The sequence below is a fragment of the Ammospiza caudacuta genome, chromosome 31, assembly GCF_027887145.1.
Source record: "Ammospiza caudacuta isolate bAmmCau1 chromosome 31, bAmmCau1.pri, whole genome shotgun sequence".
Taxonomy (NCBI): domain Eukaryota; kingdom Metazoa; phylum Chordata; class Aves; order Passeriformes; family Passerellidae; genus Ammospiza; species Ammospiza caudacuta.
The window spans coordinates 2,192,662-2,200,548 of record NC_080623.1 but is presented as its reverse complement, the minus strand read 5'-3'; positions in this window follow the sequence as shown (position 1 = coordinate 2,200,548).

Below are 7,887 nucleotides of genomic sequence, written 5' to 3'. Positions count from 1 at the left end.
TTAGCAGAGGATTAACCCTTAAAAGCGACAGCCTGTTGCATATTCATACACCTCATCCATGATGCATAAATTCCATTCAAACACAGGATTCTGTATGGGCAGTGTCAGCTTCTTCCTCTGAATCCTGATGGTCAAGGTGGGAAGAACTTGAGAAGAGAGCAATAAATTCTCTTTCTCTGAAAGATTTCAGTGTCCTGTGGCTGCTATCTCAGTGCGAGTACCTCATTCCTCTCTAAAAAAATATCTTAATCAGCACAGTTTCTATCTTAACATTATGTTATAACCTAAACTCTATTTAACACACTACTTAAGAAAATGATTACAGCATCACTTTCTAACACAACACATATAATATTCATTTTAATATTTGCAAAAAGCCAATCATAAAAGGCACATTTTTCACAAGAAGAAATCCAAGAGCAGAGTGGGTCACTCAGTGAGGGATGAAGAGGAAGTAGGGCCCTCCCAAGCCCAAGATCCAGGCTCTGGAAGGTTCTCTGGATCAATTCCTGTGGGTCTGGGTGGAACCCAGGATCTGGAAGTTTCTCTCTCAAGCAGTTCCCAGGGTGGATCTTAGGATCCAGGCTCTGGAAGGTTCTCTGGAGCAGTTCCCAGGATGGAGCCCAGGATCCAGGCTCTGGAAGCTTCTCTGGAGCATCTCTTTGGTTGGAGCCCAGGATCCAGGCTCTGGAAGTTTCTCTGGAGCAGTTCCGTGGGTGGAGCCCAGGTTCTGGAAGTTTCCAGAGCTCTGTCACCCTGCCCCAGCTCCCTGTCAGTGGTGCCAATGGAGGCAGCAGAGCAGACACTGCCTCAGGTGAGTCCCCAACCCCGGCACCACGGGGACCAACCTTGTTCCTCCCCACTGACCTCGGCTGTGGAGGACACTCCAAGACCTTGGGCAGAGTCAAAAGTCTCACCCAGATTAGGAAATGTCCCCTGTCCCTCCAGCATGGGCCAGTCTCTGCTGTTGGGAGCAGCTCCAGAGAGAGGGGACACCCCAGAGTCACCCCAGAGGTCACCTGTGGTGTCACCTGTGGTGTCACCTGGATGGCACAGAGAGGGCTGGAGGGACTGGGACTTCGGCTGGTGCTCACAGAAGTGTCTCAGGTGCTCAATTCCCATCTGTCAGAGGTGGGGCAGTTATCTTCTGTTCATGGGGCAGTTTTCTTTATGTCTGCCACAACCAATCGTCCCTCGAGGAGATATCTCCTGTTCATGGGCCATTAATTATTAATTATCTTCTGTTCATGGGCCACTGAGTGTCCCTCCATGGCTGATAAAATTCCATCATCCCACTGGGAGATGTGAGCACAGAAGGAGGAGCCAAACATTCCTGCCTGGATACAATCTGAGATTTCAAACATTCCTACCCAGATACAATCTGAGATTTCAAACATTCCTACCTGGATACAATCTGAGATTTCAAACATTCCTACCCAGATACAATCTGAGATTTCAAACATTCCTACCTGGATACAATCTGAGATTTCAAACATTCCTGCCTGGATACAATCTGAGATTTCAAACATTCCTACCCGGACACAATCTGAGATTTCAAACATTCCTACCCGGATACAATCTGAGATTTCAAACATTCCTACCTGGATATGATCTGAAGTTTCAAACATTCCTACCTGGATACAATCTGAGATTTCAAACATTCCTACCCGGATATGATCTGAGGTTTCAAACATTCCTACCCAGATATAATCTGGAGGTTCTGGAACACCAGCACGGCTTCTCCACTGGATTTCCCAGAGGAGCAGCAGCTGCCTCTTCTTCCACTGGATCTTCAGAAGGAGAGACTGCACCTTTCTACAGGATCCCTGCTCCAGCAGAACCACCCGTGACACTGCAGGAGGGCTGAGCCACAATTCCAATGGGACTGCTGCCAACACCCTGACCCACAGGGTGCCAGGTTGGGCTCTGCCTCTGTCAGTGTTGTTTTAGTTCACTGCATTGTTTATTTTATCTTTTTTTTTTTTTTTCCCCTATTAAAGAACTGTTATTCCCTGCTCCCATATTTTTTTGCCTGAGAGCCCCTTAATTTAAAATTTCTAGCAATTCAGAGGGGTGGGGAGGGTTTACATTTTGCATTTCCGGGGAGGCTCCTGCCTTCCTTAGCAGGCACCTGTCTTTCCAAACCAAGACAAATTAATTTGCCTTCTGATAAGATGGAGTTCTCCTCATCCTCTTTGTCCCCTTTGTCGGGGTTGCTTGGATTTCTGACACTGCTGGCTGGGGGTGACCCTGCTGTGAGGATGAGGATGAGGATGGGCAGCTCCAGCTGGGAGCTCTGGGCACAGCAGCCCTCGTGTGGATGGACACACGGACAGCCAGGACTGACTGACCTCAACGCACACCGGGGACTGAAGAGATGGAACTCCTGCTGTGTGTGAAATGTGGGTACAGCTGGAATGTGGTGGAACCTGGGCAGGGGTGGGTGGTGCAGGAAATGGGTGAGGACGAGGTTTGGGATGAGGAATGGTGTGGATGGAGCAAAATAAAGGGTAAATGCAAAGTTTGGGATAAGGAATGGAATGGATGGTGTAAAATAAATGGTAAATGCCAAGGTTTGGGATGAGGAATGGTGTGGGTGGTGTAAAGATGAGTGCAAGGTGTAGGATAAGGAATGGTATGGATGGTGTAAAATAAAGGGTAAATGCAAAGTTTAGGATAAGGAATGGTGTGGATGGAGAAAAGGATGAGTGCAAGGTGTGGGAGGAGTAAAAAAAAGGGTAAATGCAAGGTTTAGGATAAGAGATGGTGTGGATCGTGTAAAGGGTGAGCACAAGGTGTGGGATAAGGAATGACACGGTGCAGAATGAAGGGTAAATGCAAGGTGTGAGACAAGGGATGGTGCAGAATAAAGGATGAGTGCAAGGTGTGGGATAAGGAATGGTGCGAATGGTGTAAAGATGAGTGCAAGGTGTGATATAAGGGATGGTGTGGATGGTGTAAAATAAAGAGTAAATGCAAGCTGTGGGATAAGGAATGGTGTGGATGGAGTAAAGGATGAGTGCAAGGGATAAGGAATAGTGTGGGTGGTGCAGAATAAAGGGTGAGTGAAAGGTGTGAGATAAGGAATTATGTGAATGGTGCAGAATAAAGGATGAGTGCAAAGTTTGGGATAAGGAATGGTGTAGATGGTGTAAAAATGAGTGCTAGGTGTGATATAAGGGATGGTGTGGATGGTGTAGAATAAAGGGTAAATGGCAAGGTTTGGGATAAGGAATGGTGTGGATGGTACAGAATAAAGGGTGAGTGCAAGGTAGGGGATAAGGAATGGTGTAGATGGAGTAAAATAAAGGGTGAATGCAAGATGTGGGATAAGGGGTGGTGTGGACAGTGTAGACTAAAGGGTGAGTGCAAGGTGTGGGATAAGGAATGACATGGATGGTGTAAAGATGAGTGCAAAGTTTGGGATAAGGAATGGTGTGGATGGTGTAAAGGATGAGTACAAGGTGTAAGATAAGGAATGATGTGGCTGGTTGTCCTAGGGTGACCTTATGATGCTTGTATCCCCATTCCTGTGTTCTGTTCATGCTGGATATCGTGTTCTGTGCCTTCACAGACTGGCTCTGAAGAGCGAATGGTTTGTTTTGGTTTTGCTCTCAGCCACTGCCCCACAACTGGCAGGACACAGAGACAGGGCAGTACATGAGTGCTGCTTTTGCTTTTTGCTTTGCTTTTCGCTTTGCTCTTGCTTTTTGCTTCTGCTCATTAGTTAGTTTAGCTATGCAGTCCGAATTTTCCCTGGACTGTTTGTCCTTTCCCTTTTTTGGACCTACTCAAACCTGCTCTGGACTGGGACCTGGGAAACACCGAGAGTTTGCACCTTGCGGCTGCAGCAGCTGCCCCAGCACAGGAGGGACTGAGAACAGAGTGACCACCCCAGGAGAGACTTTCTGAATTTGTCATCTTTTTCAGAGTGGTGACAGAGCGGTGTCACCTGGTTGTCGCAGACATTTTTCCATAGAAATCCTTTCTTTGGGATTTGTTCATCTTCTGGGAAGCTGAGGCCCCAGAAGAAGAATGTAAACAATTGTTATCGGCTGGTGTGGAATGTAACAGGTGCAGCGGCGATTTGGCTTCTGTGAGTGTTTGGATTTGCTGACCACTCATAGAAGAGTTTTGTCCTTGCTTTCTGCTGGGCACAGAACTTTGTTATTCTTTCTTTACTATGCTATTCTTAGCTTAGCAGCCTCTGTAACTTCTCTCCTTATTCTTTTTAGTATAGTTATAATGTATTATATATCATATATCAATAAATCCAGCCTTCTGATCGTGAACTAAGATTCTTGTCCACTTCCCTCACCCTGAGACCTCATCAGGTCGCTGTAACACCTGGTATTGCTCATTTTGTGTGCTGGGGGTGCTGTGCCTGTTAAATAAACAGGTTCTGTGTGCTGGGGGGTGTTTTACCTTTTAAATAAACAGGTTCTTTCCACTTCTCTCCAGGGAATCCTTCCCAAACCCGTTGGGGAGAGGGGCTGTGTGGGTTTGCTTGCTGGAGGGGCCCCTTTTGGAGGTTTTATCCCAAATTTGCCCTAAACCAGGACAATGGTGCAGAATAAAGGACGAGTGCAAGGTGTGGGATAAGGAATTACATGGATAGTGTAAAGGGTGAGTGCAAGGTTTGGGATAAGGAATGACACAGATGGTGCAGAATAAAAGGTAAATGCAAGGTGAGAGATAAGGGATGGTGCAGAGTAAAGGGTGAGTACAAGGTTTAGGGTAAGGGAAGTTGTGGGTGGTGTAAAGATGAGTGCAAGGTGTGGGATAAAGAATGGTGTGGATGGTTTAGAGTAAAGGGTGAGTGCAAGGTGAGGGATAAGGAGTTGTGTGAGTGGTGTAAAGATGAGTCAAAGTTTGGGATAAGGAATGGTGTGGGTGGTGTAAACGAGTGCAAGGTGGGAACATGGATTGGGTAAAGGGTGAGTGCAAGGTTTAGGATAAGGAATGTGGGTGGATGGAGTAAAATAAAGGATAAATGCAAGGTGTGAGATAAGGAATGACATAGATGGTGTGGAATAAAGGGCGAGTGCAAGGTGTGGGATAAGGAATTAATGTGGACAGTGTAGAATAAAGGGTAAATATAAGGTTTGGGATAAGAAATGACATGGATTGTGTAAAGGGCAAATGCAAGGTGTGAGATAAGGGATGGTGCAGAATAAAGGGTGAGTGCAAGCCGTGGGATAAGGAATGATGTGGATGGTGCAGAAAAAAGGATGAGTAGAAGGTTTAGGATATGGAATGATGTGGACAGTGTGGAATAAAAGGTGAGTGCAAGGTGTGGGATAATGAATGGTCCAGAAAAAAGGGTGAGTGCAAGGTTTAGGATAAGGAATGAAATGGATGGTGTACAATAAAGAGTGAGTGCAAGGTGTGGGATAAGGAATTATGTGGATGGAGTAAAGGGTGAGTGCAAGGTTTGTGTTAAGGAATGAAATGGATGGTGCAGAATAAAGAACCAGTGCAAGGTTTGGGGTAAGGAATGGTGTGGACAGTGTAGAATAAAGAGTAAATGCAAGGTGTGGGATAAAGAATTTGGACAGTGTAGAATAAAGGGTGAGTGCAAGGTTTGGGATAAGGATTTATGTGGATGGTGTAGAATAAAAGGTAAATGCAAGTTATGGGATGAGGAGTGATGTGGATGGCATAAAGGGTGAGTGCAAGGTGTGGGATGAGGAATGATGTGGACAGTGTAGAATAAAGGGTCAGTGCAAAGTTTGGGATAAGAAATGACATGGATGGTGTAAAGGGTAAATGCAAGGTGTGAGATAAGGGATGGTGCAGAATAAAGGGTGAGTGCAAGCTGTGGGATAAGGAATGGTGTGGATCGACTGCAGTAAAGGGTGGGGAATGCCCTGGTTGTGGCCAGGACAGGGTTAATTTCTGCTGGGACCCTCAGGGTCTCTGTACCTTTTTTACCAATTTTGCTGTTCTGTTTGTTTAAATTCTTCTTCCCTCCACTGATCACTGCTGCCTTTGTGCCCTCAGCTGGGGTTGGAGTCTGGGGGCAGAACTGAGAACACACCTGGGAGTCACTGACCGAGGAAAGGGAATTGAAGGATCAAAAGGGGAATTAAAGGATCCAAGGAAAGGGAATTGAAGGATCAAAAGGGGAATCGAAGGATCCAAGGAAAGAGGAATTGAAGGATCCAAGGAAAGGGGAATTGAAGGATCCAAGGAAAGGGAATTGAAGGATCCAGGGAAAGGGAATTAAAGAATCCAAGGAAAGGGAATTGAAGGATCCAAGGAAAGGGGAATTAAAGGATCAAAAGGGGAATTGAAGGATCCAAGGAAAGGGGAATTAAGGGATCCAAGGAAAGGGAATTAAAGGATCCAAGGAAAGAGAATTAAAGGATCAAAAAGGGAATTGAAGGGTCCAAGGAAAGGGAATTAAAGGATCAAAAGGGGAATTGAAGGATCCAAGGAAAGGGAATTGAAGGATCCAAGGAAAGGGGAATTAAGGGATCCAAGGAAAGGGAATTAAAGGATCCAAGGAAAGGGGAATTAAAGGATCAAAAGGGGAATTAAAGGATCCAAGGAAAGGGAATTGAAGGATCCAAGGAAAGGGGAATGAAGGGATCCAAGGAAAGAGAATTAAAGGATCAAAAAGGGAAGTGAAAGGTCCAAGGAAAGGGAATTAAAGGATCCAAGGAAAGGGAATTGAAGGGTCCAAGGAAAGGGAATTAAAGGATCTAAGGAAAGGGGAATTGAAGGGTCCAAGGAAAGGGAATTTAAAGGATCAAACACCCCCCGTGTCCCCTCCCCCCCCCCACCTTTTCCAGGTGCAATCCCAGGTACAACCTGCAAATGAGGGCACTCACCTCACTCCAGGTGTGTCCCACCTGAGCCAGGACCAACCTTGGGGTGCTCCAGCCCTGACACCCCCTGGGCATGGGGGGCTTGGAGATGAATTTGGGGTAATTTGAGGTGATTTGGGGTAATTTGGGGATGAATTGGGGGTAATTTTGGGGGACTTGGAGATGAATTTGGGGTAATCTGGGGGGATTTGGGAATGAATCTGAGGGGATTTGGGGTAATTTCGGGATGAATTTGAGGTGATTTAGGGATGAATTTGAGATGATCTGGGGTAGTTTGGGAATGAATTTGAGGTAGTTTGGGGATGAATTTGAGATTATTTGGGGTGATCCGTGGATGATTTTTGGTAATTTTGGGTGGTGAGGGGGTAATTTAGAGGAAAGATTCGGGGGTATTTCAAGGTGATTGTGGGACCATCCTGAGGTGATCTGGGAGATTTTGGGGTGGTTTGGGAGTGATTTTGGGGATTACTTGGGGGTGGCTTTGAGTGATTTTTGTGTGGTCTTGGGGGATTTTTGGAGGTGATTTTGGGGTATTTTGGGGCTGATTTTGGGAATTATTTGCGGGTGGTTTTGGGATGGTTTGGGGGTGATTTTGGGGGATTTCTTGGGTGTGGTTTTGAGCGATTTTTTGTGTGATCTGGCAGATTTTTGGAGGTGATTTTGGAGTGGTTTGGGGGTGATTCTGGGGTGGTTTGGGGGTGATTTTGGGGATTTCCTGGGGGCGGTTTTGAGTGATTTTTGTGTTGTCTTGAGGGATTTTTGCAGGTGATTTTGGGGTGGTTTGGGGGTGATTTTGGGGGGGTTTGGGGCTGATTTTGGGGATTTCCTGGGGGTGGATTAGAGTGATTTTTGTGTGGTCCTGGGGATGGTTTTGGGGAGATGTTTGGGGTGATTCTGGGGGTGCTGCTCAGTCCTGGGGTGGTGCTGCCCCCCTGCACTGTCAGACTGTCCCAGATGTCACCTGAGCCAGTACCTGCCACACCTGGATCCCGCCCCGGCTTTATTTAATCAAATCCTTGGCTTTTATTGTCTTTTTTTTTTCCTGTTTTTGTTT